This window comes from Arvicola amphibius, chromosome 2, assembly GCF_903992535.2.
Source record: "Arvicola amphibius chromosome 2, mArvAmp1.2, whole genome shotgun sequence".
NCBI classification, from domain to species: Eukaryota; Metazoa; Chordata; class Mammalia; order Rodentia; family Cricetidae; genus Arvicola; species Arvicola amphibius.
Genome location: NC_052048.2, coordinates 117,489,894 through 117,501,412, shown reverse-complemented (window position 1 = coordinate 117,501,412; position 11,519 = coordinate 117,489,894). Strand labels below are relative to the sequence as shown.

The following is an 11,519-nucleotide window of genomic DNA, read 5'->3' as shown; positions in this document are numbered from 1 at the left end:
CCTTGAACTCATAGAAATCTTCCTGCATCTGCCTCCCAAGTGTTGGGATTAAAGTCTTGCGTCCCACTGCCATGCGAAAAGTTTTTATACCAATTTAGTATGTAACAGAGTCTTAGCACTGCTGTTCCAAATATGAGGTGACGCCACATTACCTTTTCTTTTTAACTGTTATTTCAAAATGTGGTTGCCAAATCATCTCAAGTTACTTCAGAGAGAACTCAGCCTCCTGTGTTCAAGATAGCGACTCTCCTGTGTTCCTCTGTGGTCCTCTCTCTCTCTCTCCATCTGCTTTGCCACCAAGCTTTCCCCATTGGGCATCAGCTACTTTTCAGATAATCTTTCCTGCGAGCTTCTAACGTCTCTCAAGCACTCTGGATCCAGACTTGACTCATGGAACCAAAGCCTTTTCATTTAACTCACCAAGTCCCTAGGAGCCTCCGTTGTTTATTCCACAGGGCAAACTTTAGACAGACATTCCCAGTGGTGTTGGAATGGATCTTGATCGGCACTGCCCCCAAACTGCCAGCGGTTAGCCATTAGGTTTGAGACTCTCAATGGAAGCTACATGTCAGAACCTATGGCTGCCAGGATGGTCTAATCTTCTTTACATACATGACTATGACCATTACTCGATCATGCATACACTCACGGGATGCGTGCCTGCCGAGTCTGTGTCTACCTCAAATACTGTAATAACAGGGTCCTTCTGATTAAATTTTGCTCTAGTTCAGATCTTTTTATTTATTTACTTATTTATCATTGATATTTACTGAGCTTTACATTTTTCTCTGCTCCCCTCCCTGCTTCTCCCCTCCTCCCTTCAATCCTCCCGCCATGGTCCCCATGCTCCCAATTTACTCAGGAGATCTTGTCTTTTTTCTACTTTCTACTTCCCATGTAGATTAGATCTATGTAAGTCTCTCTTAGTGTCCTCATTGTTGTCTAAGTTCTTTGGGATTGTGGTTTGTAGGTTGGCTTTCTTTGCTTTATGTTTAAAAACCACCTGTGAGTGAGTACATGTGATAATTGTCTTTCTGTGTCTGGGTTACCTCACTCAAAATGATGTTTTCTAGCTCCATCCATTTTCCTGCAAAATTCAAGCTGTCGTTATTTTTTTCTGCTGTGTAGTACTCCATTGTGTAAATGGACCACGTTTTCCTTATCCATTCTTTGGTTGAGGGGCATTTACGTTGTTTTCAGGTTCTGCCTATAACAAATAAAGCTGCTATGAACATAGTTGAGCACATGTCCTTGTGGCATGATTGAGCATCCTTTGGATATATATCCAAAAGTGGTATTACTGGGTCTTGAGGAAGGTTGTTTCCTAATTTTCTGAGAAATCGCCACACAGACATCCAAAGGGGTTATACCAGCTTGCATTCCCACCAGCAATGCAGGAGTGTTCCCTTTTTTCCCACAGCCTCTCCAGCATAAGTTGTCATCAATGTTTTTGATTTTGGCCATTCTTTCAGGTGTAAGATGGAATCTCAGAGTTATTTTGATTTGCATTTCTCTGATGATTAAGGATGTGGAACATTTCCTTAGGTGTCTTTCAGTCATTTTAGATTTCTCTGTTGAGAGTTCTCTGTTTAGGTCTGTACTCCATTTTTTAATTGGATTATGTGATCTTTTGGTGTCCAATTTCTTGAGTTCTTTGTATATTTTGGAGATCAGCCCTCTGTCTGATGTGGGGTTAGTGATCTAGTTCAGATCTTATACCCTCACTTGTTAGCATTTCCTCATGCCTCTCAAAGATTCTGACCATTTTACAGCCATTACACAGCACAGGACAGTGTTCTTACAACATTCCTTTCCAATTGTTAGTCTTTGGGGACACTGTGGTCGAATTCTGCTGTGGTTTTTGTTCCTTTTCTTCTTCACTTAAGCTGTCATGCTATGTAGCACAAAGGCAGAAAGGAAGACTTTTATAGTTGTCGGTTAGGATAAAAACCTCAGCAGTAGAATGGCCGCCTCTGCCAGCTAAATACTGACCTAATGTGAACATCATCTGTTCACATTTAATACTTAAAATATTATAGTGGGTGTGTGCGCGTGTGTGCACGCGTGTGCACATGCATGTATGTATCCTCAGAGGATGACAAATTTGTGGAGTTGTTTCTTTCATTCTGCCTTTATGTGGGATCCAGGCATCAAGCTTAGCTCACTGGGATTGGGCAACAAATACAAGGAAAGTGTCTTTCCCTGTGAGTCATCTTGCCAGCCCCACATTGGACAGTTCTATGCCACTGGGGCACAATCTCTTATGTGGGGTTCATATGCAGTATCTTAAAACAAACAGACAAGACCCACAGAACAAACAACAAGGCACCTCCGTAAGTTCTGAACAAACCACTGCGGACGATTTCTCCATGTGATTAAACGCTTTGATAAAACACATGATAAGAAAGCTCTACGCACTTTGCTAGAAATAGTAGATGCTCAGGTTACCCGCTTTTCTCTCCCCTTGGTACTTACTTTCTCTGTGAGAACTTATGAATGCCCATTAAACTCTCATAAGCCCTAAAAGCCCTGAGCTTAGCCTGTTACCCCTTAAGGATGCCGTCCACATACATTGGTGATAATGGGGTGAAGTCAGAGAGTCTTGTCTCCATGGAAGCCCAAAGGATTGAGAAAGCCATCATGCCACAGACACTGGGATATACTGCTGTCCTTTAGGAACCATTTGTCTCCCAGAACTCATGAGCTAACAGTGTGGTACCCAGTGAGGTGGTATTGGCATGGTGGGACCATTAAGAGATGGCGTCTGCTGGAAAGGTAATTAGGTTATGGAGGCCCTTCCATCAGGAGTGAATTGGTACTGGCTCAAGAGAGGGGACGGTGGTGGTGCACGCCTTTAGTCTTGGTAGTTAGGAGGCAGAGGCAGGTAGATCTCTGAGTTAGAGGCCAGCCTGCTCTACAGAGAGTTCCAGGTCAGCCAGGACTACACAGAGAAACCCTGCCTCAAATAAACAAAGATCCCTCCAGCGGGACTGCTGCAGGTGGGTCTTGGGAGATGGATATCAAGTATTTTCCTTGGTTGCCTTCAAACTTATCTTTTGAGACAGTCTTTCACTGAACATGGGGCTCAGTGATTTGGCTAGGCTGGCCAACCAATGAGCTGCAGGAATCTGCCTCGGTGCCCCTGGAGCTTGGGTTATAGATGAGTACCACTCTGCCCAGCTTTTCCATGCCCGCTAGGGTTCCTAATCCAGGCCCTCCTGTTTGTGTGACAGCTACCTTACCGCTAAGCTGTCTCTCCACCCCCCCCGAAAATACCTTCGAGATGTAATTCATAGAACACCATTTAAATGATACGTGTCCATGGCTTTTAGCGCTGTCAGAGATGAAGCCATCCCACTTTCTAAAGCACCGACCGCCATTGCTCTCCGCTCCCTTCATTCCTGTAGAGCAGTGGCTCTCAGCCTTCCTGAAGCTGCAACCCTTTTTCCTTATGTTGTGGTGACCCCAACCATAAAATTATTCCATGACTACTTCATAACTATAATTTTGTGACTGTTATGGACTGTAATGAAATATCTGTCATGCAGGGTGTCTGATATCTGAGCCTTGTGTGGGTTGTGACTCACAGGTTGGGAACCATTGCCCTAGACTAACACACACATCTTTCTCAGACCAAGGTGACCAGTAAAATCTCCTTTCCATCTCTGTGGAGTTACCCGGTCTGAGCATCCCATATTAATGAATCGTAAATCATTTCATACTTTGTGACTGGATCCTTTCATTCAGTGTATTTTCAAAGGCATATTCAATGCATAGCTTGGTTGATTGTCCCCAAACCCCATGTCTTTCCTCAGTCTCACGTAGCCCAGGCTGGCCTCAGACTTGTCACGTAGCTGAGAATGATCCTTCTACCTCCAGTTCCCCAAGTACTGAGATAACAGGCTTCCACTTCTGTTGTAGGAGGCTGCTTGTTTGTTCCTGGCTGCTCAGTCCCAAAATAACCACACAGAAACTGTATTAATTAAATCATTGCTTGGCCCATTAGCTCTAGCTTCTTATTGGCTAATTCTTACATCCTAATTTAACCCATTTCTATTAATCTGTTTATCACCATGTGGCTGTGGCCTACCACTGGGTAAAGTTCCTTCCACCATCTGTCTCTCAGGGCTACATGGCTTCTCCGACTCCTCCTTCTTCTTCCCAGAATTCAGTTTAGTCATCCGTGCCCCTCTCACCTAGCTCTCTTCTGCCCCGCTATAGGCTCAAGCCAGCTTTCTTTATTCATTAATGGTAATCACAACATATAGAGGGAAATCCCACATCACATTTCTCTTTAGTGTTGTATAATATTCCATTATCTCATGCGGGGGTTGGGGGCTTTTGTTTGTTTTTGTTCTGTTTTGTTTTATACACAGCCAGAAACACGATGCTATTGCACTTTTTTTCCCTTCATAGCCAAGCAAATGCAGTTTGCCATGCTTCTAGAAAAAGGTGACTGAGAGTAAATATTGGCTGAGTCTCACAAGGATGGCAGTCATGTTTAGAAGGCTGCTATTTAGGAGTGAATTTATCCACTCAGCTCACTTAGTCCATTTAGTGTTTCTGACTCACAAACGGAAGTGATTCTATTTTGGCATCCTCTATCTTTTCTTGCTGGGTCTCTACTGACTTGCTGTGTTAAATTATGCAAGTTACTTTAGCTGTTTGTTTAACTCCTGCATGCTCTGTAAAATAAGCCCATCCAGGCTGCTTGTTTGCCAAGGCTGTTTGCAGACAATTTTTCATATGATATGCATCATCAGCTCCCACAGAAGGCAGAAGGAATTTGATGTGTGGGGGTTGTCTGGGATCCAGTCCAAAATTAGTGCTCATCTGGAAGAAATATGGACGCCCGATGCTTTCTTGCTGGTCTTTTATTTGTTTTCACTTAGTGCTTTCCCTCTAAGAAACCTTGCAAATATTTATCATTTTAGTGTGTCCCCCGCCCTGTATAAGGTTGGCTTTTTCTTTTGTAAAAAGATTGAAATGGGAAAAGTCATCTGATGCTTCTATTAGTTAACTCTATATCAAAGAGTAATTTGTCTGACCTAGTTTTGTGACCTGGGGAAGGTCTAACGTTCAGAATTTGTCCCTCCCCCTCCCCTTGCCTCTCCTCCCCTCCTGTCCCCTCTCTCCTCCTCTCCCAAGACTGGCCTCTCTATGCCCCAGCTTAGGAGGTGAAATCCAACCAGATGTATCATTTATGCACTAATGCAATACGCTATGTGGGATATGATGAGAAGGAAGCAAGAAAGAACACAGATCTTTCGCTTTCAAAAGCCCGCAGGCTGTTGCAACAGGGGAAAGTCAGGAAAATGTGTTCGTGTCAAGAGCGGCAAACCTGAACGTGCTGAGGACAAAAACAAGAGCAGAGACTTTTGCTGTGCGGGGCGACAGGCACCTTCTGAGAGGACAGACAGAACGTTTAAAGGAGGGAGAGGAAACACCATGTCAGAGTTCCCAGCTGGAGTCTTCAGAACAGGGACACCACAGTCACCAGAGGTGCGAAGAGCAGCTGTGAAAACTAAACTTGCCCAAGTAGGAGGGGGGCTTTGCAGGCTGCACACGGAATCTGCTCTTGACTACTTAAGCATCAGGAAGACAACAAAGGCCTTTGGCAAATTGCATACTTACACTAGTCTCTTGTTAGAAAGATGAAGAATTGGCAAGGAGATTTCAGGCACAGAGACCCGAAGACAAGACGTGGTACACAGGTACAATCGAGGCAAAGGGAATGGGAAAGAGGTGACTAATGGCTACAACAGGCCTTGAAGTCTAGGTGTGGAGAAGGCAGTGGGAACACCTCTCGGGTTAGACCTCCTTACTCTGAGGGGCACCGGGAGGAGCCACATTTATAAACACCTCCTCCAGTGACGCCAGGTGGTCGGCTCCGGCCTCCGATTAGCTACTCCGGCCGCCAATCTCGGAGGAGGCGGCCCCGTACGGGCCGCTCGGGGCTCCGAGTGTGGCCGGCGCGGGCTGAGAGCCGGGGAGCCGGCCGAGTCGGGTAGCAGGCGAAGCCGGGAGGGACATCGGGCGCCGCTACAGAGGTAGGCAGGTGGGCAGGGCGCGTAATCTGGTGGCCTCGGGGACCCTGCCCTCGGAGACCTAGCTTCGGGGATCCCTCACGCCGGGGACCACCCCGTCCTGGGTCGCCGGCGAGGAGGGGGCGGCGGGACCTGCGGAGCGGCGGGGTGTGTGTGTGTGTGGGGGGGGGTGCAACGCAGGATGCCGTGCGACCCGGCTCGGCTGGGGTCCCGAGTAGCCAGCTCAAGCCGGCTGGGGGCGGCACTACGTACCCCGGGCTCCTGTGACGTTCTCGTAGAAAAGCCGGGCCCGGGCTTATGGCACCGCGGGGGTCGTCGGGCGGGCGGCTGCGGGGCAGCCCCGCGTCCCCGCGCTCCGTGGGTCCCATCGACTATGCCGCAGTTCGGCCTGCGCTTCTGGAGAGCGGGGCAGTGAAGGAACACCAAGACCAAAGTTCTCCAGCTTTTCATTTTTAACACCTTCACTTGTTCGACTGCCCGACGCCAGTGTTCTAAGGTGACATACCCTGAATTTAAGCCCCTCTCCCAGCCCCCAACCCCACGAGAAGTTGAGACATTTTGCTTTGCAAAAACCCTCTCGTGCCGGGCTACCTGCTGGTCACTGGTTTCTTTGTGAAAGTTCCTGTGTTTGCAAGCCTGGACCTCAGGGCTGTGCGTGTGTCCCCGAGGAGTGTGGAGCAAGGAGCAGGCTGTTCTGGGCAGTGCCGCCAACAGGCAGGCGTGGCTCAAGTCGGGATAGGTGGTGGTAAAGTTCTTTAAACAAGGCGTGCTTCAGTCTAGTTAAGAAAGACAGCTTTTCTGCATTGGGGGTAGGGGGTGGGGATGACACAGCTCACTGCTCAAACTGTTTCTAGAAATTATGAGGAGTTTACGAGTTCATCCAGATTTCATCAGCGTGAGCTCGGTAGTAGAGTCTCCCTTCTTCCATCCCCATCTCTCTCCCTCTTCTTTTAACGTCCCCCTCCTTTTTTAGGACTTGGAAAAGAAACAGGAAGTCAGCGATTCAGAGAAAAGAGCATTCACTCCACAACTGTAAACAGTTTATTTTGTGTCAGTAAATATTTCCAAAGTCGCTGGAGGTCTTTGGAAGACCTCCACTTTTTCCTGCCCCCTGCAGAGGAGGTAGATCCCCTTAGCATTCAAAACTTAAATAGGGCATTTTCAGAAGTGGATTACAGTCCCCAAAGCTGTCCACTTCTGTCACCACGGACAAGGAAACTTCAGAATTAGCATTTGTAGCTACTCAAGGTGGTTCCTTTGTATTACAGATGTCTTCTACCTAGTTACAGGGTCACAGAGTGACAAGGAGATCATGTATCTAGACCTCGGGCCACCACAAAACCAATCCTCAGTTTTCAGTTTCTTTTATTATGATAATTATTGGGGACTGAAGATGTCAAATGCATTTTTGATAATCTTTTTTTTCATTTTTGATAATCTTAAAGCTTTTCTACGTATAACCACTACAACTAAAGAAGCATAGATGTATTCAACTTTTAATTTTTTTATTTAATTTTCGTAGCAAAGTTCTAGGTAAGAGATATGTACCATACTTTTCATAGTTGAGGTTAACAGTTACTTCTCTATTATTTGAGTTATTGGTGAGATTCCTGGCAAGTATAACTAATCATAATGAATAGTTGAATCTGCAACAGTGGTCTTAATATATATCCACTCTTTCCTTAATTTGTTTGTATGCCAACTTTTTAATTGAGATACAATTCACAAACCATAAAATTGACCTTTTGAAAATGTATATATAGCTCAGGGAATTTGGGTATATTTGCAAGGTTGTGCATTTATCACCCTTATCTAATTCTAGAATATTTTCTTCACCTCCACCCCTAAAAATCTCTACGCCTCTTAATAGTCAGTCTCCATAGCCACCCCTTGCGGTCCTAGGCAACCATTGACCTGTTCTCCTTCCTTTTGGATTAACTGTTCTGGACATTTCCTAGGATATGTGACCTGGAGTTGTGGACCATAGGTTAACTTTAAACAGCTGCGGAACTGTTTGCGTAGTTACAAAGCAGTTGTGACATTTTTGTAGCAGGATTTCCACATCTGCACGCTCTCATCAATCCTTGTTTGTCCGCGTTCCTTTTCATTTATATTCATTTATATACTATTTGGGCTGAAGTGGAATGTCATCATGATTTTGATTTTTCACTTTTTGATTTCTTTTTCTTGTAGTTAACGAGGCTGAGAACTTTTTGTGTTTTTATTGACCATTTATGTATTTTTCTTTGGAGAGTGTCTATTCTTATTGTGTGTGTGTGTGTGTGTGTATGCACACATGTGCAGGAGCACATGCACATGTGAGTGTTTTCGAGTGTGTTCATGTGCGTACGTGTGTATATGTGTTTGTGTCTTTATAATAGTTAGCTTTCTATTTTTGTGATAATTATCATGACCAAAAACAATTTGGGGAGGAAAGGGTTTATTTCAGATTACAGTTAATAGTTCATCATCAACATAAATCTGGACAGGAACTCAAGCAGGGCAGGAACCTGGGGGGCAAGAACTAAAGCAGAAACCATGTTGAGCGCCGCCTTCTGGCTTTCTCCTCAAGCTGTGCTCAGCCTGCTTTCTTATACAATTCAGGAACTGTCCAGAGGTGACACACAGGTTTCTGTCAAGCTGACTAAACCACATCACTATTAAACTGTCACCTCTCCTCTCTTGCTTATGTCAGCCGTTAATAAGACAATGCCCTACAGACTTACCTACAGGCTGTCTGGATGGAGGCATTTGTCCTGCTTGACTTTCCAGATAACTCTAGCATCTGTCAACTTGACAAAACCAAAACCAACCAACCAACCAAACAAACAAACAAAAAAAACCCAATTGACACCATATCACCTTGACATAAAACACATCACTTTTTTTTTTTTTTTTTTTTTTGGTTTTTCAAGACAGGGTTTCTCTGCAGCTTTTTTTAGAGCCTGTCCTGGAACTAGCTCTTGTAGACCAGGCTGGCCTCGAACTCACAGAGATCCGCCTGCCTCTGCCTCCCGAGTGCTGGGATTAAAGGCGTGCGCCACCACCGCCCGGCTAACACATCACTTTTGAATGATAACCTTTCCTTTCTTGTTGTCCCCTAGATGCCACCTTAATATTAATATGACAATATAAAACATACCAACTTTTAAAAGTCCCGCAGTCTTTAAAATGTAAACATTTAAAATTTCAAAATCTCTTTCGAATATTCAAAGTCTCTCCAAAAAAAAAAAAAAATCCGAAGTAATTTAACTGTGGGTACCTGTAAAAAAAAAAAAAGAAAGAAAAGAAAACATATACTTTCTTACTCCCAGAGGAAAGAACAAGAGCATAGTGACACTCCACTCAAACAAAACTAAAGTCCAGCTGTTAAAGACCTTCTGTCCTCCAAAGGGCTTCAGTAGTCATTCATAGCACAGGAAGCAGGTCTCCTGGCTTGAGGCCAGCTCCACTCCGCAGCTGCTGCTGTTCCTTGGTGGTTGCCCCTGAGTACTGGTATCTTCAATATTCTGTTGCAACGTGGACTGTAGCTCCACCAATAGCCTAGGCTCTCTTCAGGGACTCCAACCCTGCTGCATGGTGCCAAGCCTCAGCTTGTCTCCACGAACACTTCCGGCTTCTACTGCAACTAGGGCTGCACCTTCAACAGCGACTTCTCCTGAACTCTCACTGTGCACGGGTCAGCTGCTCGCCATGACCCCTCCAAGCCTTCAAGAACTAGTACTGCCTGGGTGACGTTTTACACATTACCAAGTTGAGATGCAGCCTTGGCCTTCTCTGCGCCACAGCTTCAGTGTGTTGCCCTGAGGAAATATTCCCATAAAGTTTTGGTGTGCTGCTCTCTTAACCACTGATGATTTCTCAGCTTCAGCTAACCCTCACTGATTGTCCAAATAAAGCAAAGGTTTCGGTTTAGTGGTTGTGGTATCTTCTTAACCACAACTGATTCTTCAGCCCCAGCTGCCCAGATTCTTACTCCAAAGTATTGAATGACCCCAATGGAGTCTTTAAGGTGCTCTCAGGCTTCCTCGTGGAACTTCACAAGCCTGGCCTCCATTGGCCTTCCTACTCTTAGCATTCTCGTCCTCCATGCCCCCTAGAACAGGTCCCTGGGCTCTGAGGGCTCAGTAGCTTTTCCAGCCTAAAGTTCCGAACTCCTTCCACAGTCCTTAAAACACATGACCAGATGGGCCGTAGCAATAGTCCATGCTCCAGTACAAATCTTTGTCTTAGTTGGGGGTCTGCTTCTGTTGCTGTGATGAAGCACCACCGTCAAAAGCAATTTGGAGAGACAAGGGTTTATTTCAGCCTGCAGCGCTCAGATCACGCATTCTATCATTGAGGGAAGTCAGGGCAGGAACCCAAGGCAGGAGCTTGGAGGCAGGACTGAGGCAAAGGCCATTGAAGAATTCTGCTTCTTCAGCTTGCTCCTCATGGCTTGCTCAGCCTGGTTTCTTATACAGCTCAGGACCCCAACCCCATGGCTTGGGCCCACCCTTGTCAATCATCTGTCCAGAAAATACCTTAACGGACTTGCCTACAGACAATCTGAAGGAAACATTTTCTCGTTTGAGGGTTGAATCAGGTTTTCCTGGTTATATAGCAAACTCTTTGCCCAGTAAGCCGTCTTCTCGGTAACTAATTTTGCCTTCATTCTAAATTAGATTGTTCTTTTTTGTTTTGTTCTCAAGACAAGGTCTCAGTGTGTAGCACTGGCTGTCCTGGAACTCACTTTGTAGACTAGGCTGGCCTCAAACTCACAGAGATCCTCCTGCCTCTTCCTCCTGGGTGTGGCACTTCCTCAAACCTGGCAGGTATTTTTTTTTTAGTGATTGAGTTGCTTGAATCATTTATTTATCCTGGACACAAGTCTCTCATCAAATACTTGACTTTCAAATCTTTTCCTGCTCTTTTGTAGGCTTTTACAAAGTTCCTCAGAGTGCCCTAAGAGCAATGGTTCTCAACCTGTGGGTTGTGACCCCTCTGATGGTCACATACCAGATATCCTGAATATCAGATATTTACATTATGATTCATAACAGTAGCAAAATTACAGTTATGAGGAAGCAACGAGATAATTTTATGGTGTGTGTGGGGGTTAACACAACATGAGGAACTGTATTAATAAAGGGTCATAGTATTAGGAAGGTTGAGAACCACTGCCTTCCAGGCTCTTAATTCTTAAATTTTGATGAGGTTTTATTTATATGTTTTCTGATTTTTAGAGCTTTGATACATCTTCTGCTAATTTGTGTATCTGGGATGAGGGTGGGGAGTAAACTCATTCTACTGAATATGGTTATCTAGTGGTATCACAGCGTTTGTTGAAGGTACTATTACCTTCCATGTTGAATGGTCTTGGTACTCTTGTTAAAAATGAATTCATTGTCAGCATGAGCTTCTATTTCTGGGCCCAACTTTATCTGCTGATACTTTTCTTCACTCATCTTGGGCACTGTGGCTTTGTAGTGA

The 11,519-nt window shown here is 45.1% G+C and overlaps 1 protein-coding gene across 1 annotated transcript in view; it reads left to right on the top strand.

Moving 5' to 3' along the window:
* Positions 1-5,957: 5,957 nt before the first annotated feature.
* Plekhh2 (pleckstrin homology, MyTH4 and FERM domain containing H2) overlaps positions 5,958-11,519 on the top strand; it is a 108,031-nt gene continuing 102,469 nt past the window's right edge. The window contains 1 exon segment of the mRNA XM_038319033.1: positions 5,958-6,050. The gene's annotated coding sequence lies outside the window, so the exon portion shown is untranslated.